This window comes from Otolemur garnettii, unplaced genomic scaffold (genome assembly GCF_000181295.1).
Source record: "Otolemur garnettii isolate 467f Iridium unplaced genomic scaffold, OtoGar3 scaffold00001, whole genome shotgun sequence".
In the NCBI taxonomy this organism is placed as follows: domain Eukaryota; kingdom Metazoa; phylum Chordata; class Mammalia; order Primates; family Galagidae; genus Otolemur; species Otolemur garnettii.
This window is the reverse complement of record NW_003852396.1, coordinates 13,002,609-13,027,376: the sequence shown is the minus strand read 5'-3', so window position 1 is coordinate 13,027,376 and position 24,768 is coordinate 13,002,609. Positions and strand designations below refer to the sequence as shown.

The following is a 24,768-nucleotide window of genomic DNA, read 5'->3' as shown; positions in this document are numbered from 1 at the left end:
TCTATGGTATAAATATACCACAGTTATTAATCCTTCCATGTGTTGATGGGCACTTGGGTTGTTTCCAAATCTTTGCAATTATGAATTGATCTGCTATAAGCACTTGAGTACAAATGTCCTTATGATAAAATGATTTCTTTTTCTTTGGGGTAGATACCTAGTAATAGCATTGCAGGATCAAATGAAAGATCTACTTTTTGCTCTCTGAGGATTTTCCATACTTCTTTCCAAAAGCTATATTCATTTGCAATCCCACAAACAGTCCATAAGTATTCCCTTCTTTCTCTACCCATGCCAGCATATGAAAATTTGGGATCTCATGATGTGGGCTATTCTCACTGAGGTTAGGTGCTATCTCAAGGTGGTTTTGATTTGCATTTCTCTGGTGATTAGGGATGATGATAATTTTTTCATATGTTTGGTGGTCATTCATCTGTCTTCTTGGGAAAAGATTCTGTTCATGTCTTTTGGCCAATGATTAATCAGGAGATGTTATGTTACCAGACTTCATATAATACTACAAATCTATAGTGATAAAAGTATTGGCATAAAAACAAAGGCATAGATCTATGGAATAGGAGTGAGCATCTAAGATGGAACAAGCCTCATATTGTCATCTGATCTTGGATAAACCAAACAAAAGCATACAAAGGGGAAAGAATCCCTAATAGTGCTGGGAGAACTGGTTAGCCACATGTAAAAGACTGAAACTGGACCTGTACCTCTCACCACTCTCAAAAATTAAGGCATGCTGATAAGAGATTGAAATCTAAGACACAAAGTGATAAAAAAATCTAGAGGAAAATGTGATAAAAAATCTTTATGACATCAGCCTTGGGAAAGAATTTATGAAGAAGACACCATTGGCAATAAATAAATGGGATCCAATCAAATTACAAAGCTACTGCATAGCTAAGGACACAGTCAACAAAGCAAATAGACAATCTTCAGAATGGGAAAAGATATTTGCATTGTTATGAATTAAACAAAGGGCTAATAACTAGAATCTACAAAGAACTCAAGCAAATCAACAGGAAATGGTATTTATTTTTAAATAGCATCATTAGATGTAGCATCTTTCCATCCTTCTCTTCCTTTGTCTAATGGAAAATGTCTTACTCCACGACACACCCTACCACATAATACCAACCAGTTTCCTTTTCTCCCTTTCTCCATAAAAAGAATTGTATGTGATTTGTCTGTGAATTTAAAAATTCTCATCTTGTTATTTTAAAAAACAATTTAGAAATTAACTTTTATTTTTATTTCAATACCATTTAAGAAATTTCATCATTTCTCTCCATCTAAACATATTTATTGACACATTTCTTCAGAAACATGAGGTTTCCTTTCAAAAAACTCAAGTTTTTTAATAAGTTTCTAAGTGAGTATATTTTTTTCTCCTTTTGTATTTGTTCATTCCTTTTGTGTACATCTATCTGTGTATCTATTTATCTCTTTCTTTCTTCATCTGAAAATCATTTGCTCTATGACCAAATTTGTTTTCATTATCATGTAATAAAACTCTCTCACTCCATGGATGAGAATGAGATGATATCTGGAGAATGAGATGATATTTGGAGAAATTAAGCGTTCTTTCCAGGTAACTAATATCTGTGCTGTAAAAGGAATTTTCATTTCTTGATTCTTGATTTTCCTAGATTTTGGTTGCTGTTATTACACATAACTTTGTTGCCTGGTTACTTCCATTAAATTATGATAATAATAAAGGCAGGGATTTCTGATAGACAATTTTAATCTACATGCACTTATTATAGTTACTTATCCTTAAATTTTATGTTCAGGTTTGACTTTTTTTTTTTTTTTTTTTTACCAGAACGTCACATAAGTTTATTTTAGATGTAACAGTAATGTTAAAATTGACAAGTTTAATTCTTAACTGCACCAAGTAAACTCAGCCATATAATTATTTTTAAAGTTATTCCCTCCAAAAAACTGAGGGAGCTTTTCTTTTCCACCACCACACACCATTTTTTTCCAATAGTTCTTTCTTGGAGGACTTTCAATTGATAAGTAAACTGCTTTGGAAATAATGCAGAACTTCCTTCCCTAAATGAAAACTAATCTGGACAAACTATATATTGCATAGATTTCTCTATATTCTTTTCTTTATAACCCAAATGCAATTACCACAGTATAATTTTAACCTATTTGCCCCACAATAAAACTATCTTTATTGAAAAATATGATGGATATATCCTGTGATCTTCCAGCTAATAGATTTATTTTACTTCAAAGATATTTATCATATCAAAATAACCAACTCAACATGGGACATTACTTCAGTCTTTACTGACCCACAGACATATGAACTAGTGACCAGCTTCTACCTTTTCCACATCTTCCTCCTCTGTAAGTGGATGGAATTATTTAATACAAGTTTATGTAGGACAATTAACCCTTTACAAACATTTACAATTTATGTTAAGTCATTGACTAGTGTGGAAAATGAAACTGTATGATAGGGAGCACACACAATTCAAAATTTAGTATTTTTTCCTTCTTAAATAACAAGTATTTAATTATTATGAGGCAGCTATTTGGTTTTCAATAACCACTTTTAGGGATACATTCATAGGACTGATGAGATAGTCCAGGTGAAATGGTTATAGAAATTGAGGCAGTGACATCTCAGAAAACTCATTTATATATCAAAATCTATTTTGATATCTTGGAAGTTTACAAAAAGGCTGAATTCTTCAAACTAATTATGCCTTCTGTAACTCAAGCATTATTCTCTTGGCAAGAGCAAGCTGAAGCTTATCCATGAGGGAAAAGGTGCTCAATGCTAAACTTTTCTTCTAAGCTTATTTTGGACTTTTAAGAAACTTCTACTCCAAAATCCAGCATAGTCTGTCTACATCTTTACCATCTTAAGATTAGAACCCTCTATATCAACTATCTTCTTTTTCTGAATTATTCTTGGCACTCAAGACTACTGTACTTTATACTTTCACATTCTCAGATAAAAGCTTTAAGTGTACGTAAACATTTTATAAAATAATTCTGTTATTTAACATATTTGGAGATGAGACTTTCATACCAAAATTTTACATAAGAGGATAAATACGAACCAATCTTTCTTTTAATGTCTAATGACATAAAGAAAACTCAAGTTCTATGCATTGTTTTAAAGTATAATTGTGAACATTTCCTGGGCCATCAACCCTGGTAATCTAAAAATTTCTAAATACTGGAGATAAGACTATGGGAAGAAAACACAAATATTTCAACTGTTTTCTATCTTACATTAGCAACCTGTCAGCACTAATCCCTGTGTTCCAGAAAACAATCTGGCATAGACCAGTACTGTCATTAGAGGAGGTCACAGTGACATCTGCATTAACACTTTATACTTCTACTTTTCCAAGAATAGAAGCAATATGTTTAACAATTATCCTTACCCCAAATCCTTAAACTCAGTATCATAGGCACAGAGTATAAACAAATCTGGGATGTTCTCCAATAGCACAGCTATGTAATTCTCAAAAGTACTGTCTAGATATACTTTCCTGTAAAATCAAATGCTCAGTGGCCACACTTTTACTAGCCTACATTAGTTGACATCAAATGTATTTATCATGCCACAAATCCATTTAAGCTTCCTTTTAGGTAATTTTTAATATGTCAAAAAAAACACCCAACAAAACAACAAAACACTTGCTTTAGGTTTATTTAGGGGTAGTGACCTATAAGGACATCAACTCCACTTTTGAGGTTAGACTAACTATTGTCAGGTTTACTGAAGAAAAGGATGAGAGAAAAAATTAAATCACAAAAAACTTCTTTATGTCAGTTAAAGGCCCTATCTCTAGCTGGGATATTAAAAAAAATTAATTTCACCAGCCCACACTCTAAAAATTAATGCCACTAGTAACAATCAATAGCAGGAAAAATAAACCTGCTAGCAACCAGCCCATTCATTAGCAAAAAAAGCAGTTTAACTCAAATACTTAGACCAAAGTATAACACTACCTACCCACATTGCCCCACCCACCAGCAAGAAGAGAAGAAATGCTTTAAAAAAAATCAAAATAAGCTTAGTATTTCTTACAAGGATAACAATGGACTAACTCCTGAGACAGTGCTCAGAAGAACTAAAGGTGGAATGAAGGCAATGTCTAGGGATATGCATCTCACAAGTCTTGAAAAATCCAAAGTACCACAAACAGACTAAACTTGTCTATTAAGTAGGGAACAAGATATTGCTGCTGCTGCTTTTTGCCTTTTGAAATATACAACATTTTGTAGGCTCTGCCCTTCAATGTGAAAGCAAGACATTAAAAAAAAGCTAAAGACTTTGTACCCAACTTTTTAAAGACCATGTATCTTAAACACGAAATCAAACTGATCTAACCTTCACTTTCCTTCAATTGAACCATCTCCCCAAAATAAGAGAACTAAAACAATCCAAGCATGATTACTTTTTAAAGTCCTTGAAAATATTAAACCTCTTCAAGAAAAAGAAAAGACAGAAGGAAAAACAAGAACAAAGAGAGGAAAAAGCTTTAAAGGAAAGGGAGGAATCAACGGGCCTCTCTTTTATTTGGCGACAAGCAAGTGCAGGAAAGTTCATTTGTCATTTGTTTAGTTGTCTGTCTTTTGGACATCTGCATTCTGACCAGAAGGGACTTTGAGGTTTTTCTGCAGCACATGAGCATCTGCAGGCTCTATCCTCTTATAGTAGTTCTTCTTTGTCTCCATAATCTCAAAGCCAAACTTCCTGTAGAAGTCAATTGCCGACTCATTGCTGATCTGGACATGCAGATAGATGTTGTCAAAAGTGCCATCTTTTCCACAGATGTTTAAGACATGATTTAACATTTTAGTTCCTATTCCTAGCCTTTGGTAAGGTGCCAGACATCCTAATGTCATGATGTAAAGTCTCTTCTGGTTCTGTGAATGATCCACCCTACAGCACACCGCACCTACAGCAATATCATTAAAATAGGCAAGTTTTGCTAATTCGCCAACCTCCAGCACATCCTTGTAGAACTTGTCATTGTAGCTGACTGGAAAGATGACCTGGTTTAATCTCTTCAACCGTTTAATATTGTGTGGTGTTACATCTCCCAGCTCAATCCAGCTACCTTTCATTTTCCCGCCTACTGAGGCCGTAAGTACCGCCGATAACAACGGCCGCAGTATTAGCCGCCCTGAGCTCTTCACGCCCTCAGCTTGGACAGGGAACTGAGCAGGTGACCCAGGCTGCGAGAGTCAAGCCCAGCCCTGAATCTCCCGAGGTGGCGGAGGTGTCTCCCGCTGCTGCAGGTGCAGCCGCTTCTCCACTCGTGCACACGGGACTCCCGGCTTCGGCTCGCTGCAGCCGCCAGCCAGCCCCAGCCCTGCGCCGTGACCTTTCACCCTGCCTCCTCCTCAGCTTTGACTTTTTACCTGACCGCTTTCCATAAACCTCCACAGAGCTTTATGTCATCCTTTCCAGTTCCCTAAATTTCTTTAGTTATTCCAAAATACCTGTTAGTTATGGTTCCAGTCACAAACAGAACCAGCAATTATGCTTCCTATAGCCAGCAAATCATGCTATTAGAGTGACTTATCTAGTTTAGTTGCCGGTGGACACTTTTTTCTAGACTATGCCTTGCTCCATGGCACTGGACTACATCACAGTAACCAGTGTGAATAAACTATGATTGACAATGACTTTGTGCCACTCTCTCAAGACTCAAATTCCTGAATGGGAGCATCTGCTTGACTGTGATTGGAGGACACATGATTTCAGCTGTCCTGTCCAAGGATGTAGCTACTAAAGGTATGTGGCTATTGAGCACTTAAATTGAAATAGGATGTAAGTGTGAAATATACACCATATTTTGAAGATAGTCCACAAAGACAGAATGTGTCTCAATAATTTTTATGTGGCAGAATATAAAATAATATTTTGAATATACTGGATTAATAATTTAACATGTTAGTTAATTTACTATAAAATCAAACTAAGATTACTCTTACCTTTTCAGCTTTTCTTTTAAAAATGTGGCTTATAAAAAATTTAAAATTACGTATGTGGCTCATGGTTGTGGCTTGAACTATATTTCTATCAAATGGTGATGCTCTAGCCGCCTCATTTTCAGAGGCGATAACATCGGTCTTTCTTGGGGGGGATTTTTCCTCACAGAAAGAGGATTTACATCCATCCACAGTCACTTAAGCTTATTTGTCTAATATTCTAGTATTCTGGTTACCTCTTTCTTTTTCTCTGGAACATGAAACATTAGTGCCTAGGTTTTCTCATTTATACAAATCTTTTAATATGTTTCCCAGAGCAATAACCCAACATATCCTAATTGAATGCTTGTTGATTTTGCTAGCTTTACATCTATAATTTTATGGAATTACCTAAATGTTTTGGAATTTATAATTGTGATGAGGATAATTCAAATACTGCACTAAAATGAACATTTATAATCTGAGAAATAAAACTATCCTGAGAAGCCAACATGCATACTATCATTATTTCTTGGTCTGTAGTAGAAGATTGAGGAAGGAATGGCAGTGAAACTGCCCAGTGCAGTTTCACTTATAACCTGATATGTTTAACAGTCTCTCACAGAAGGTCTTGTCATGCTCAATTTACACGTCAGTTAATGAAGAAGTTCCCTAACTTTCTTGAAGTTGTTAAGTCCTTTTGTGCTGCTATAACGAACAGACTGGGTAATTTATAAAGAATAGAAATTTATTTCTCTTAGCTCTGGTGGCTGAAAATCTTAAGATCAACATTCAGCAGGTTTGGTTTCTGGTGAGCTCTGTCTAATTCCAAGATGGTACCATGTTGCTGCAACCCTGGGAGGGGACAAGAGCTTTGTCTTCACATGGCAGAAGGGATGAAACGGGCAAACCCACTCTCTCAATCTAATTGTAATCCAGTCATGAGGGTGAATTAGGCTCATGGCCTAATTATCTGCTAAAGGCCCCAACTTTCTTAATGCTGTTGCATTGGAGAGATGGATTAGGTTTCAACATAAATTTTGGATGGGACAAACATTCACACCACAGCAATTATATTACCCAATGGGCAAGGCTAAAGTTTAAATCCAGTTTTTTCAGACTCTCAGATTAGTCCCTTTTCACTAAACTATGTGCCTATAAGAATGGAATTTAAATCTCTGCTATTCATTTTTTACATTTTTTATGGTTGAAGCAGGTTACTTTTGAAGGAAAATTCATGTTCATATTAAACACTACATAAGTATGTTAAAAATTTCACTAAGAATTTTTTTTTAGTAAATTAAATATATATAGCCAGAAATGCTATATTTTTAGTTTCCTTGTAAATGGATTTTAGAGTAAGGACAAAAGACAAAGGAAAATGTACTTTATGTATTATTGAGTCTCTAATGCCTGAATACATCTTGAAATTTCTCAAAATTCTGAAAGGAAGCTGGGTAATAAACCTTGGCATAGATTATTTTTTTAAGTTTCTCACACCTGGTTATATTTTTGATGTGTTAGGTTTTGTGGATTAATTTTTCACTGAAAGCACTTATGCCTATCAAATTTATTCTACTGTAAATGAAGAAATTCCTAAGGTCCATAGTGAATATGGCATCATAGCAATGGTTTGTGCTCTGATTAAAGTAAATTATTTTTATATAGCATTCATTTAAATAGTATGATATCCATTTCATGTTCTGGAAGTAATTTTTAGGGAGGTTTTGCCATTTCCATTAATAATGAAGTAATGGAAGACACCAATGGAGACTAAAACATTTCTGGATTCAAATTTCTCAATAACATGGTATTTTAAAGACAAATTTCTCAATAACATGATATTTTAAGGACTTTAAAGACAAGTCCTACACTTGTTTGGTGAGGAGTATTTCTTACTTCGTCTATGAAAACTCATTTCCATGCTTGCAGTACATAAATACAGGCTTGTACTCTTATAATAATTTTTTAAAAAATGTAGACATAAAATTAAAACCAGATTTCCAAAAGTATATTCCCTTACTTGTTAGCATTTTGTGTGTGTTGTTTCCCCCCTAAGTGGTCTATTGTTAATTTGAAACCCTTGTTGGCAAGTGACAGATCAATCAGGGACTCTGCCTTTCTGGTCTTTGCTTCTCTTTGCTTTTGTTTTCCACATTCTCTCAGGACAGTTTGAATACAATGGTGACAGCAAGCTCCAAACTTATATTCTTGGTATTGACAACCAGCAAAGGTAAAGGGCTCTTTCTCATCAACTCAAGGTAGAAAATGTGTTGAAGGACTTTGATTGATCCAGCTTAGATCAGGGGCTCTTTAAATCCTTATGCCAGGGACTATAGAAATATATTCCTTCGTTGGTGGCCAGTGGGAAGAGAGTTGCAACTAGAAGTAATGTCTGGGAAAGTGGTGTTAGCAGACAAATCTTAAATAGCAGTTAAAATGTTTGAACAGATTTCTGTACTGTTGGCCATCTCAGAGTCTCCCCTATGCTAATATAAATCATGAATCTGTATATAAGGAGGACATTTTATACGATATTTTTAAACATTTGAATATAGATTTTTGAATGGAACATTTTGTGAGATTAATGTGTTATATGCCCACAGATTTACTCACACAGCTTCCTCAGTTTGTGTCCTTAATCTAACAGTCTTCATAAACTCCTTCTGCTGAGGGCCTGACTATGGAATTTATTGTAGAGTCAATGAGTATGTGAGGGTGGGTAACTTTTTTTTTGCAGTTTTTAGCCTGTGCTGGGTTTGAACCCACCACCTCTGGCATATGGGGCTAATGCCCTATTCCTTTGAGCCAGGCACTATCCGAGGGTGGGTAACTTTAAATGCCAATCAAAAATATCTCATATGTTTTTATTTTTAAATTTTTAATAGTCTTTTTTTGATAAATCTGTCTTTTTGAGTGGAAGATTCAATTAGCTAAACTACCCCCCTCCCACCCCAAGTTGGCATCTTGCTACATGGTTAAGGCTGGGGCTGTTCATATTATCTCTTGGCAATGAGTCTTCATGCTTTTGTTCCTTCATTCTTGCCTGCCTCTACTATGAGATGTCTATTCTGTCCTAGTTTCATTCACTGGAATTTTCTCAGGTATGGCTGGTAATCTTAGAATTTATTATTTGGACCAAATAGGGCTTTTTGGCTGTGTTTTGCTAATTGGCTCTTCCTAGGCTCTTGCTAGCATATACACTCATATGACATCAGAATGTCTTACATTTAGTCCTTGTCCCAAACTCTATTTTCCATAAGAGGTCATTTCTCTCTTATTCTGGCCACTCCATGGAAGGATCCTTGGTTTTTACTCAATTACTTTTCACATACTCCCCACCTCAACCTCCCTTAGAACAAACAGGTAATTCTGGATTTTTCACTAGATCAGAGTTGAAGTTATTTGAAGATTGTAAACTAAGAACTTCTCTTTACTTAACTACACTTATTGCTGTTATCTACTCTGAAACTTCATCGCCATGTTGGTACATCAGGGAAACTTTTGACTTTGCCCTTAAGTTATCTGACAAAGAAACACAGCCTGTAGAATACCCTCACACTTCAACTAGGTGGGTATGACAACATACATGTATGTATCTCTTGTCTGTTTTAGCTGTTTGAACCCTTTCCTCTTTTCTTACTCCACAAGCTGTAAGGTATTTTTATTATTTTACATCTTCCCTTCTTCCCTTCCTGTCATAGTTATATATATTTGGGGTGTAATGTGATTATTTTGATACAGGTATGCAATGTGTAATGATCAAATCAGGGTAATTAGCATGTTTGTCACCTTAAACATCTTTTATCTACATTCTTTTGTATTGATGTGTAATAAAAAGCACAAGGTTTTGAAGATAATTAATTATAATTTAATTCATATAATTTCTAAAGATCAAATGTATATACTTTGGATAGATATCTCCCTAACTATTTGATTTGTCTTTATGCCAGAATTATCAGAATTCTTCTCTTCTAGAAATTTTAAAATACACAACAGATTATTGTAAACTGTAGTTACCCTACTTATCTGACACTACATCTTATTTGTTCTAACCAACCATATATTCATCAACTTTTCTTTATCTTCCCCTCCCCTCTACCTTTCCCGCCTCTGCCTATAACTAATCTACTCACACTAATCTACTGTCTATCTTAATGAGATTTACATTTTAGCTCCCATATATGAGTAAGAACAGGTGATACTTATCTTTCTGTGCTTGGCTAACTTCACTTGCCATAAGGGATGGAACTGGAGGTCAAACATTTATTTTTTCTTTGTGCTGGGAACACTACAATTCTTCTTTGCTGGAGTTTTAAAACATATAATTAATTATTAAGTATGATTATTCTACTGTACTTACAAATACTAGAACTCATTCCTTCCATGTGTGTCTAACTGTATTTTTGTACCCATTAACCAACGTCTTTTTATCCTTCCCACCCCTTTTCCTTGCCCAGCCCCTGGTGATCATTACACTGCTTTTTTACGTTCATGAGTTCTATTTATTTTAGCTCTCACATGTGAGTTAAAATGTGCAATATTTTTATTTCTGGGTATGGCTTATAACACAATGACCTCCAGCCCCATTCATGTTGCTGCAAACAATAGTATTTCAGTCTTTTTTGTGGCTAAATAATATTTCATTGTTTATATGTACAACATTTTCTATATCCATTCTTCTGTTGGTGAACACTTTTTTTTTGTTGTTATTGAATGGTAACTATGTACATTAATGCACTTCTGGGGTACAGTGTGGGGTTTTCATACACAATCCAAAACACTCTCATCAAACTGGTTAACATTGTTGGTGAACACTTATGTTGAATCATATCTTGGCTGTGAATAGTGAATAGTGAATAGTGCTATAGTAAATACAAAAGTGTGTTTTCAGATGTAAAATAAGCTTTTGAAAATATTGTCACAAACAATAGTTATGTTCTGTACAATTGTCTTGAGATTGCTTTGAAAAAAAAATAATGAAGTCAACTTTGTGATTCAAACCTAAAGTAGGACCATGTAGTTCAGTTCTGGGTAAAATCTATTCTCACCCTGAAGAGACCAATAATTTTGACTCAGTGGGTTAGAGAATACACAGCTAACTCAAATTTAGATGTTATGAAAGCATATATGAAAATATTTCAAAAGAATATTATCATCATTGTAAATTTCTCATAGCTTATCCATGGTAAATGCTAACATTATTTAACTTATTGACTACTAAAAATAAAGATAGTTCAAGAGATATGCTTTGATTTTGCAGTATCAGGTAGGTTTTCCAAGGGTTAGAACTCAAATCCCTTAATGCCAGGTCATCTTGATTCCCACTGACCCTTTTAAATTTGGTCTCTCATAACATTTTGAATTATCAGTGCAACATAGATATTAACATCTATGACTTTTATTAAGATTATATAACTGAGAAAAGACAGGGAAAGGAATACAGAAACTGAAAAGTCTTTTTCTAAATAATAGCTAATGATTTAAAAGTATTTGTGTAGATGATATTTTGTGTTCTTTTTTATTAACTCAACCATTTCGCACAACAATCCAAGGAAATAAGAACTATTATTATCCCACCTTTACAAATAAGGAAATTAAGGCAAAGAGAGATGGAGTTGCTTTCTATCACATAGCAAAGAAATGATAAAGTGGAAATAAACTTGAAAAGCCTGGTTCTACAATCCATGTTTTTCCCTTTACACATAGTGCTTTTTACAGAACCAGCTCACACTGCCTCTTGTGTATATTACATTTCTCAGGGATCTTCTGATCCAAAAGAAGGTGAAATAAATAATGGCTGTAATTAGACTCTTTTTAAAAATTAAATCATAGCTGTGTATATTAATGCAGTCTAATTAATTAATGCAGCACAATGAACTAGTTTTATATACAATTTGAAATATTTTCATCAAACTAGTTAACATAGCCTTCATGGCATTTTCTTAGTTATTGTGTTAAGACATTTATATTCTACATTTAGTAAGTTTCACATGCACCCTTGTAAGATGCACCGTAGACTCTTTATTCAATTTTGGAATCTTCTGACAACTAAGGCAGGGAACTAGTGGGTTCTAGGTTCAATATCATAAGGACTTTTTTTTTTTTTTAACTTTATGGGCTGTGATTTAAGCTGCTTTAATAAAACTGGATTTAAGAAATAGAAGACAATATTAAGGGAGAATGTGAACTGCTACAAAATAAATTCTCTTTAGTTTGTGATAGTGTCTTAAATGTTCAATATCAATGCTGAAAAAAACATCCCTTCTCCTCCACCCTCAGGAATTTCCCCATCCTAGTATTTCTACATGGGTAGTAAGTGCTATCCAAGGAATGGAAACAATTGAGATACTTCATGTGATTATTATAGCTTGTTAATTCCTTCTGACAGCAACTTCCAAGTAAACACCTGTCTGCAAACTTACCGAATACTGAATTTCAGTTGTGGTCAAATGTTAAAGCTTAAGGAAGCAAGTCAATTATGGATTCTTTTTTCTTAAAAATTAAATCATAGCTGTATACATTAATGCAATCATGGGGTATAATGTGCTGGTTTTATATACAATTTGAAATATTTTCATCAAACTGGTTAACATAGCCTTCACAGCATTTTCTTAGTTATTGTGTTAAGACATTTATATTCTATACCTAGTAAATTTCACATGTAAGATGCATGGTAGGTGTGGTCCTACCAATTACCTTCCCTCCTCTTATCCTCCCCCCTCCCTCTCCCCTTTTCCCTTCTTCTTGGGCTATAATTGAGCTATAGCTTTCATTAGAAAGCTATAAATTTGTTTCATAGTAAGGCTGAGTACATTGGATACTTTTTCTTCCATTCTTGAGATAGTTTGTAAGAAGAATATGTTCCAGCTCCATCCATGTAAACATGGAAGAGATAAAGTCTCCATCTTTCTTTAAGGCTGCATAATATTCCATGGTGTACATATACCACATTTTATTAATCCATTCATGGGTTGATGGGCACTTAGGCTTCTTCCATGACTTAGCAATTATGAATTGGGCTGCAATAAACATTCTGGAAATATTTTTGTTATATGATTTTTGGTCTTCTGGATATATACCTAGTAGAGAAATTATAGGATCTAATGGCAGTTCTATTTTTAGATCTCTACGTGTTCTCCAAACATCTTTTTTTTTTTTTTAAAGTTTTATTGGCATTGTGTCTAACAGGTGGTAAGTATACAATAAATGTCAGCTATATTCTATGAAGGATTTTAATAATTTATCCAGGCATGCTGGCTGAGAAGAGGCAGAGCTGAATCAACATTTGTTTTGTGTGAGTCTAAAACCTGCTATCTGAGCCATCACCTTCCATTGCCTTCCACCATCTTTATAATCAAAATGTCCAAATAGATCATATTACCTTCTAGTTCTGAAATATCGTGATCCAGGTCATTCCAAACATCTTTCCAAAAGGAACGTAATAGTTTGCTTTCCCACCAGCAAGTGTTCCCTTTTCTTCACATCCACACCAGCATCTCTGGTTTTGGGATTTTGTGATGTGGGCTAATCTTACTGGAGTTAAATGATATCTCAAAGTAGTTTTGATTTGCATTTCTCTGATGATTAAGGATGATGAGCATGTTTTCATGTGTCTGTAGGCCGTGTGCCTATCTTCCTCAGAGAAGTTTCTCTTCAAGTCCCTTGCCCACTCTGAGATGGGATCACTTGTTCTTTTCTTGCTAACATGTTTGAGTTCTCTGTGGATTCTGGTTATTAAACCTTTGTCAGAGACATAACCTTCAAATATCTTTTCCCTCTCTGAAGTCTGTCTGCTTGGCTTACTTACTGTGTTCTTGGTGGTTCAGAAGCTTTTTAGTTTGATCAGGTCCCAGTAGTGTATTTTTGATGCTGCTTCAATTGCCCAGGGAGTCCTCCTTATAAAATATTTGCCCAGGCCAATTTCTTCAAGAGTTTTCCCTGCACTTTCTTCTAGTATTTTTATAGTTTCATGTCTTAAGTTTAAATCTTTAATCCAGTGAGAGTCTATCTTAGTTAACGGTGAAAGGTGTGTGTCCAGTTTCAGTCTTCTATAGTTGCCAACCAGTTCGCCCAGCACCATTTGTTAAATAGGGAATCATTTCCCCACTCAATGTTTTTAATCGGCTTGTCAAAGATCAATAAGGGTAAATATCTGGGTTCATCTCTTGGTTCTCTATTCTGTTCCATACATGTACATCTCTGTTTTGGTGCCAGTACCATGCTATTTTGATCACTTTTGATTTACAGTATAGTCTGAGGTCTGGTACTGTAATTCCTCCTGCTTTGTTTTTATTTCTGAGTAGTGTCTTGGCTATTCAAGATTTTCTCTGATTCCATATAAAATGAAGTATTATTTTTTAGAGATCTTTAAAGTATGACAGTGGAGCTTTAATAGGGATTGCATTAAAATTGTATATTGCTTTGGGTATTACACATTCTATGAAGCAAATATCACCTTGATCCCCAAACCAAGAAAAGATTCAACAAGAAAAGAAAATTGCAGACCAATATCACTAACAAATATTGATGCAAAAATATTCAACAAGATCCTAAGAAACAGAATTTAGCAACTCATAAAACAAATTATATATCATGACAAAATGGATTTTATCCCAGGTTCTCAAGGCTGGTTCAATATACATAAATCTATAACTATAATTCATCACATAAACAAATAAAAAACAAGACCATATGAGTCTCTCAATTGATGCAGAAAAAACTTTTGATAATATCCAGCATCCTTTCATGATCAGAACACTTAAGAAAATGGGTATAGAAGGGACAATTTTTAAACTGATAGAGACCATCTATAGCAAACCCACAGCCAATATCATATTGAATGGAGTTAAACTGAAATCATTTCCACTCAAATCAGGATCAGGCAAGGTTGCCCATTGTCTCCACTGCTTTTTAACATTGTAATGGAAGTTTTAGCCATCACAATTAGGGAAGAAAAGGTGATTAAGTGCATCCATATAGGGTCAGAAGAGATTAAACTTTCACTTTTTGCAGATGATATGACTGTATATCTGGAAAACACCAGGGATTCTACTACAAAACTAGAAGTGATCAAGGAATATAGCAGCATCTCAGGTTACAAAATCAACACTCATAAATCTGTAGCCTTTATATATACCAATAGCAGCCAAGCTGAAAAAACAGTCAAGGACTCTATTCTATTCACAGTAGTGCCAAAGAAGATGAAATATTTGAGAGTTTACCTAACAAAGGATGTGAAAGATCTCTATAAAGAGAACTATGAAATTCTAAGAAAAGAAATAGCTGAAAATGTTAACAAGTGGAAAACGATGCCATGCTCGTGGCTGGGAAGAATTAACATTGTTAAAATGTTCATACTACCCAATTATAGGTTCTTAACAGTATGGTGTAGGTATAAGTTATCATTCTTTGACTCATGATCTCATTGCCTGATTTGCCAGAATTGAAGCTCAGTTTCCTTCCAAATAACCATTTGTTTTATTTTTTTCAACTTATATTTTGAAAGAGCCTGCCAACAATGGTGGTAGACATAATTTCATTATATATTATAAAATATGATATGAGAAAAATTAATGTAGAAATGGTAAGAGTACTAATTTTGGATTTGAGTCGACTTGATATAAATGCTAACACTACTTCTCATTACTTATGTCATGCCACTGAATCTCACTCTATTCATCTGTAAAATGGAAATAATATCTACCTCTTAAAGTTTTTTGAGAATTAAATGCAACAATATTGAGAAAATGTGTTAATATGTTCAATATGTTAATTTTTACTTTTGTTATAAAATATGCCCTTAATTTGGGATTGTAAGAATTTTATTTTATTAAAGCCAGACTCACTATTAACGGCCTAAATTGTTGGAACGATGTTTTTGTAATAATGGAATAAAAAATATCAAAATAAACTTTTATGTAATATAAATAACAGTGTATATAGTCACTAACTTAACCAATCAACTTTCAGTTGGGTAGCTCATAGTCTTAGGGCTACGTTTTCCATATTTAAAAACTCTTTAAAAGGGACATGTGCTTTCAATTTTTGTTGTTCCTTACCCTGTGTGGCATAAAATTGTCATCCCCAACCCCCAAGTCAGGCCATGGATTGGTACTGGTATGTGGTGAGTAAGGAATGGGGCTGGACAGCCTGAGGTGAGAAGCAGGCAAGCAGCAGAGCTTTCTCCGTGTTCAGGACGGCTCCCTCCTGCTGCAACCACTTTCTGAGCCCTGCCTACTGTCAGATAATCCTGGGCGTTAGATTCTCCTAAACCCTACCGTGAATTGTGAGTGTGAGGGATCTAGGTTGTGTGCTCCTTACAAGAATCTAACGCTGATGATCTCAGGTAAATGTAAAGTGCTTGAATCATCTCTAAACCATCTCCCATCTCTTCCCTCAGTCTGTGGAAAAACCGTCTTCCATGAAACTGGCCCTGGTGCCAAAGAGGTTGAGGATCACCACTGTAAAATGGGAAAAAATAGTAGATATTAAGTAAATAATTGCTTAAATCAACTGCATTTTAAACAATAGAATACAAAAGACCACGTAGTTGTTTGCCCATAAAGTTACTTCTGATTGAATTTTAGCCTCTACAGCTAACACATTTATGCTAAAATACAGTTTTTCTTTTATTGAAAACATTTTTACTTAATGTTAAGTATAAAAAATTTGCATGTATTTTCTATTTAAGTTCTGATTAAATGTTTCATTTTTTTCATGTCACAGAAACATTTCATTGGGTCTATAGATGCCATAATAAGCTTATTTTCCTTTATACATTATTACTTCTCTCAGAGTGATCTAGTATTTGTAATTTATTAACCTTTTGATAAAACATAAAGGAAAAAACTACTATTTTCAGTTCCCAAGTAGTAGGAATGGTGCATAGTAGGTTTCACTTATTTTTGAAAAACTATACTCATCCTCTTTAACTATTTTCTTTTTTTCTCTCTGTCTTTTATTTCTAAGTGATAAGTAGTATTATTCTTCTGCATGCAGAAGGGGGCACATTTCAATTTATTTTTATCTGCTATATAATTTTAGCAAAATTTATAAGTATTCTGAAGTGATGATAAAGTTTTCTTAGAAATATATCATTACTGGGTCATAACTGCATAATGGAAAATACAAAGATAAATTTGGATGGAAATAGTGGTTCTTCTCTTTTTGCCTGCCTTCCTTTTCCCCCTTCTTTTCCATTTCTCCATGAAGAAAGTTATTTTTTACATCAGCATCCATAAGTTACAAAAGTCAGTCTTTTAGCCATGTTGTAGCTACTAGCTCATAAACTCTTATTAATCCTCAGTATATAAAGTAATATATGAAGAAAACATTTATTATTGTATATTTGTGATTTAAAAATACATATATTACTACAGAACTTTGGAGATGAGAAGAATCAATCATCCTTACTCCACTGCCCTAAACTAAACAATTATTATAAATTTTGGTGTCTTTCTAGAATATACATAGGTATATATAAGTTATTTTAAGCATAATTTACAGAAGATATATAACTGGATTTTAAAATATCTGTATGTAGTGACCATTTCAACATACTGCTATATACATACTTTTTATAATTATTATTGTTTGTAGCTGAATATTATTTCTTTGGGTTTGCATCAAATTATATTTGAGTGATATCATTATGTAGATAAAAAATATCTCTGTTGTTATATTAAAAACCACTTTTTCATAAATCTTTTAATTTATTTTTTTCATAAAACAAATTCTCAAAATTTAATGTCTAGATCTAAGAAAAAGAACAGATTATTATGATTCTTAATCTATGTTTTCAGAAAATCTTTCAAAAGTGTTTATTTTTCTACCACCAGCAACACAATTTGTCTTTTCACAGCAGCTTTAGTATTAATAATTTAATCTACTAAACTATTAATCTATTAATTTATTATCAACTTTGGTATTAATAATTAAATTACATTTTACTAATTTTAAAATATTAGAATATAACTATGTAAATAGCTAGATATAGATAACAATCTGAAAATTTTTGAACAGTGTCAGTTATTCTTTGAGCACTACTGATGAGGAGTACTGTTTCACCATGAGGAGTTTAGATGTAAAAATCCCCATTGATAAGAATCAGATAATGTTTCACTAAAAAATAACTATTTGAAGTAGTCATAGAATGATGAGACATATTTTGCTGTGTGGTGAAGTACTTTTTCAGTAAAGGCTCTATGAATTCCACTGTAAATTAAGTTACACACTAAATATTTGCATGTTATACATATAATATGTAAACACTCTAAGATATGCAGGTATAAAGTATACATGTATTCTATAAATAGCATAATAATATATTAGTATATATTTTTATTCTAAAATAAATTATACAAAGCTGTTATTTTAATATTATTATTGCTGGGAATTATGATGATAAAGTAAAGTATATGACTTCATAGCTACCTTTGAGAAATATATTAGATGTTTGGAGACACCCTCTATACTTAAGATAGCTAAATAGGATACAGTTATATAGTTTGCATATTCAATAAGTGAATCATTCTTGATAATGCAAGAGTAGAAATTAAGGGTCTGAGCTTTGAAACAAAATTCCTGGGTTTGAATTTCAGCTCCTCTGCTTATTAACTAGCTTATTTGGTGGTGATTTACTCAATTTTGTTTTTCAGTGTTTTCAGCTGTAATGAATAATAGAATCTGCTTCATATAGATTGTGAAGAGTAAATAAGTTAAGAAAATGCTTGAAACAGTGGCACTCAGTAAATCCATCAGAACATTAGTAACTTAGAATGGAGAGCAGTATAGAGTGGATTGGTTAGGAATGTACTTTGGAGCAGGTGAGAATTTTGCTAAGCATTGATAGTCAGGCACTGTTCAAATAGGTAGGAGGGTGAGAAAGGCATTTTAGAAGTGTAAGTAAGTGTGATTTGGCTACTGTCACTTTTTTCCTGATGTTATTTCATGTCATTCTCCCCACCCCCCATCACTCTACCTCAGCAGTTCTGGCTTTGTGAGTCCCCTGGATTCACCAAGTTTGTGCTTGCCTCATGCCTGTGGTACTTCCTGGTCTTCTGTGCTGATTGCTCTTCTGGCATTTTCCCCCATTGCTAACCTGTCCTTGTCTTTCTTTCCTTAACTTGCTTGTCAATCATCAGAGGCATTTCTTAAGAAAACAAGTGAAATTGATACCACTCATCTTCCAACCTTCTAAAGTACTGATTTTCTTTCTTTCTTTTATGCCCTATTTAAGTTTTTATTTCTTTTTTTATGGAGGTAGCCGAAGAGCATTATTATTGCTTCTAGAGTCTAAACTTCCTTGAAGTTCTCTTCTGTATTCCTAGTTTTTATTGAGCTTTTAGAAAATTTATCACTCAAGATTAATAGAAATTTTTGGTATGAGAGAAGTTAAAAAGCATGGATGTGATATTCAAGCATCCTGATTTAGCCAATTTTTTGTTATCTTATATAGACTATGTTATTTATCCTCTCCATGTCTTATTTTCTTTCTTTATAATGTATATAATTACAATAACTAACTTATTGAGTTGCAGTGAAAATTATATATTCTTAGGACAATGCATTCAATAATGTTTAAAGGCATTATTATTACCTCTAGAGTCTAAACTTCCTTGAAGTTCTCTTCTGTATTCCTAGCACCTAGAATAGGACCTATCACTTTATAGGTGCCCTGCATGTATTTGTTGCATACACAAAAATGAATGAGTGGTTTTTAATATATCAAAGATCAATATAACTGACTACTGAGTACTGAGAGAATTGCCTAGATTATTTGTGAAGTCAGGTTCTTCGATATAGCCCAACTAATTATTTGCTCTGTGTTGACTGATACTGAGCCTCTGTTTGAAAACAAACCTAGGCTTATAGCTTGAGTCACAGTGTGGCTTAGTTATATGTTTTAGCATTGAGTTCTCAATTTCTGGAATTTGATTTTTGGCACTACTGCATACAAATTGCTTGAATATTTTCAAGTTATAAAATCACAGGAACATGATGATAAAAATTCTCACACAAAATTTATTGAAAAAATTGTCCTTGTCATAATGATTGATACTTCTCTAAGGAGGATTGAGTAAATAATTTCTGCTAGAAAAAAATATTCTTCTCTTAAAAATTTACTATGAAAGGAATAAAAAACTTTCTTAAATTATCCAATTTAGTGTTTAATCATCTTCTCTGGAAATTCTTTCTTCTGCCTAGAGGGGGTTTTGCCATATCCTTTATCCAAGAAGTGTTTGATTAGTAGACCACCCTCAATGTGTAGGCTCTGAGAAACCCCAGGAGAGGATTTTTGTAAATTCAGAGATATCTTGGAGTTTATGAGATATGGAACCCTTTTCTAAGAGTGAAGTTGACCACATTCCCTTTAGCAACCATTCATCTCCCTCCATTATCAAAACTTACATGTTTTTGTATGGAACCAAAATCCACTGAAGGCAATTTAAACTGATTTCCTGTGATGTGTTTCATTAGGAATGGACAACAGCTGGCCACCTTTTCTATAAAATAAACCTTTATATATGTTTTAAGACAGCTTCAAATTTCCCCATCTTTTTCTAAGTAAGCTCCAACTTTATTGGTCTTTACTTCCCATTCTACCTATCCCCTTTAAGTTTGTTCTTTTTTTGTTTCTTACTTACTAATCTAGATGTGTTTAGTCCTTCAACATTACCAAATGTGTCATTAATGAAATATAATTTTTGAGATTCTTATTTCTGTCCCCACAGAATATAATGATAAAGAATGGCTTATACTGAAATACTGTCTTTAGAGTTGTACTTCATGAAGTAGTTCTTTTCTACTTTGGGTATTAGTATGCAATAATACAGATTTCACAGTGGGCTTAACTGTTGTACTGAAATCACAATGTACAATTAGTTTTTCTTGCCTGTAAATAGTAAGCACAATAATGTAGCACTTGCAGGTCTGAATGTTGACAATAGTTTTTATTACCTTGCATTATAATATTCCCCCTGGTAGTGAATACTTTCTTATTGTTAGTGCTATTTAAAGCATGCAGTGAGAATAAGATGGAGTCAGTCATTTAGGCCAGGGCAGAGAGGACACAGCCAGTCTGGGCGGTTTAGGTCCTGCATGACCTTCACTTCATGCCTCCCATTCTTCCTGTTTTGTAAATTCAGTTTTGACCTAGAAGTTCATATCTTGAGTAGCCGAGGACCATTGATTTAGAGATTAACTTTCAAATTGAAATGTTTTGGGTCATGGGTGATACCGATTATTGTCATTATAGGTCATGGATTATGCAATTTTTGTTGTTTAAGATAATGATTAATATTTTTTTACCTTAACTTCTTATATATAAAATTGTGATTTTGAAAATAGAAATACAGGACAGTCTTGAAGAGGCTACTCTCACTGTTCTCCAGAATCTCCAGCCTTCTGACAAATAAAATTTAGTAGACCTATCCCCTTCTCTACATATTGGCTAACAGTGACAGGTGGCCAGACCCTCTTGATCAGGTAAGATGTCTGGCAACTAAGTGGGGACCCCTTAGACTATTCTTTTATGTGCTGTCAGGGAAGCCTAGCAGTCACCTGGACAGGTATGCCAGGGGTGTTGTGCTTTAATACTCCTAGCAGTGCTGCTGGGAGATTCTCCTGGGAGTCTTTGGCCTCTGCCCCCAGGGGCCCACCATCACTGTTGCTAAGGTCCACCTGCTTTATTCTGGTTGCATGCTGAGAACTTTAGTTTTCATCAGTTCTGGTTTTGTTCTGGAGAAATCTGGTGTTTCTGTAACTAATCTGTTTTATGGGGGCCCAGGCCTCAATCCCAAATGACAGTCCACTGGGGCATATTCTGTCTGATTGGTCTCAGTATGGGTGCCTACCTATAATTAAAAAGCAATAAAATTTTACTATAACATGGCCAGGCCAATATCTCTATTATCTTGATACTGGAGAGAAATAGCCTTTGAATGGATCTATGAATTGTTATAATGATGTTACATTATTTAAAATAATTAGTATCTGGCGGCACCTGTGGCTAAGCAAGTAAGTGTGCCGGCCCCATATACTGAGGGTGGTGGGTTCGAACACAGCCCTGGCCAAACTGCAACAACAACAACAAGAAGTAAATAAATAAAAGTCTTAAAATAACTAGTATCATTAAAATACTTAGGTTTGTTTTTTTTCCCGGTAGAGTTTATGAGTTTAAAAGCAGTAACTGAAACTATATTTATATATGTAATTTACATGGTATAAAATTAGCTAACAGAAAAATTACTTAAAATGATAACTAAAACCTAGGTAAATTGCTAAGATAAATAAATTAAGTAATTAAAAATTAATAGTCTGAATAAAAATATACATTTAGAAGCCAGAAAATACAAATTCTACTTCTGTCTGTATGTCTGTCTTTTTGTGTGTCTGTATATGTCATGTACCTGTGATAGTTTACTATCAAAATATTCAAAAGAATTCTCTTTAATTGGCTTTAAAAAGAAAAGAAAAAGTAAATCAAATATTATATCAATAATTTTATAATTATATCTTATATCAAATATTTTATAATTATATCTTATATCAAATATTTTATCAGGAAAATAGAAAAACACTCAAATACCTTTTTGTTCAGGTAACTTTGGTGTGGGGTATGGGAAGTAGTTAGCCTGAGTTCCTCATGGGCTCTTCAACTCAGGGTAAAGCATTCAGGCTGTACATCCCTGTAACCCTTCCATCAAACTCAAAGAAGAAAGGGGCCTAGAGGTAGTCCAGTCAGAGGCATGTCTGTGTGACTATACCTTTGTGAGGAATCAGCAGTTTAGACAGGTTAGACTTATGGACTCCAGATCAATAATTTTGATTAGGAAAGTGAAGATATTTGCCAGAAAAGACAGAGCTTGTTCTCCCCTACCCCTTTCCTCCCTATACGTTATCTGACTGTTTCAAACATTTCATTACCCTGTGTTCTCGTTTACCTAATCATTGCCCTTTACTTTATATTCCTGGGGGTGTGGGTACTGCTTTCTATCTTTACCTTTGACTGACTTGCTGCATTCTTGCATGTATACATTGATGTTTGAGCACAATAAAAGACCTCTGGGAAGACTGAAGGGGCTGCACTGTCTTGAGCTGCCAGCAGGCATGAAGGACTATGTTTGTCTCAGGTTCTCAGGCTTTTGTGCATTAAATTTGCGTGAAAGTCTCTTTTTTTTCCAGCACTGTCTACCCTGTTGGCCACTGTCCCAGACTGCGGTCCCTAGGGAATCCCAGAATTGGATTCTCTGACAGGTTTGAGATGGGGTACCACCTCCAGGCCTCCTCCTTTGGTAAAGGTAGGTTAACTTTCTCAGCTCCCCTCTGGAGCTGACACATGGGAGCATTGATCACACAAGCCTTACTCTCTGATTTAGTTAACATGAATCAGTCAGAAAAAAAAAAAAAGAGGAAGACAAAGTGAAAGCAAAGTGGGCAATGCAAAGATATCCCATGGATCTCTCCTATATTTCATCTCATAGTGGGTGTCCAAGTTCATCCTTTGCTTCCTATTGTTCCCTTTACTGGGATGAATGGATATCCTTTGTTCTTGCCAGGCTTAGGGAGATCAGGCCAGTGGCTCGTGGAATTTTCTTCACAGATTCCTCCTCTGCATTTACCTCACATGGGGCACCATTTGTTGGTGTGACTCTATGCAATAAATGATACCCACTCAGTTCATTTTGCATTTAACTGAGGGGGTCCTGAGCAGGCCAACACCCTAAGCCCTCCCCAAGGAGAAACAAGGGTTCAGCTCATCCCAACAATCTCACAGCCTTTTTATTAAATCAGGCATAAGAAAATAGAGCACAGCAGAAAGCTTCAAAGAGAGGGTAAAGATTACAAAATAGAGTTTATCTTTAGTTGCACAAATGAACTCTTAATACCTTCTGTTGCACTTCTCCCTTGCCTTTCTCTTATAACTATTGAATATGACTTAGGGCTGAGACAGAGTGCTGTGTCTAGTGACTATTGTTTTAGTACTCAGGGGCAACAGTTATGCTTGGCTCTTATCCAGATTACTTTGTCCCTAGTGCCTAGCACTTTTAACCCTATGCTATATTATACAGAACAGAGCAGAAATTAATTACATGGGACTGAGCTAATTTTGTGACTTTTGTATGAAACATTGCTGAATCTTTCTGTTTTCTAGAAAGTAAAAAAAAAAAAACAAAAACCAAAAACAAACCCTTTACCATCTCTTGAGCTATTTATAGCCTATAATAATGTATATATTTATAAACAAAATTTGAAACATTTATTTTCCTTTCTCTTTGATTTCTATGGAATTTAAAAACCATTTGTAAATATTCTTAATTTCTGACAATATAATTATTTGCATAAGTTCAATAAGAATCTGTTTTTCTTCTATAAGACATAATAAAAGACACTGGTTTTTTTTTACCAAGACTTTGACTGGAAGGACTTATTTTCAGAAGTCTCCAGACTATGTTAAGAAATTAAGGTCAATAAAAAGTCCATTAAATAAACTAGTCAGATATCTCATTAATAATGTTTCTTGATCTGCGGTGAGTAAAACATGTCATTTTCTAACAGGTCCAGGAACTTTAAGTTGCTTTGCGACCTTGAAAGACACCTACCTAATACAGGTGTCTAATGGCACAGATAAAACCTTGACTTGACTAAAGAGGCTCTCAAGTCTAACCTAAAATCCCTTATAAAAGGTTCCAGCAAAGCCAAATTTAAAAGAAAAAAAAAGCCTAGATGACTAATAATTATTCTTACTGTACTTTATGTCAATAATCAGACTCAGTATAGTAAGAGTACAGTTTATTT

At 34.3% G+C, this 24,768-nt stretch overlaps 1 pseudogene; it reads right to left on the bottom strand.

Annotated features, from left to right (window-relative positions):
• Nucleotides 1-4,539: 4,539 nt before the first annotated feature.
• LOC100960620 lies at nt 4,540-5,118 on the bottom strand (annotated as a pseudogene).
• Between the last annotated feature and the right edge of the window lie 19,650 nt (nt 5,119-24,768).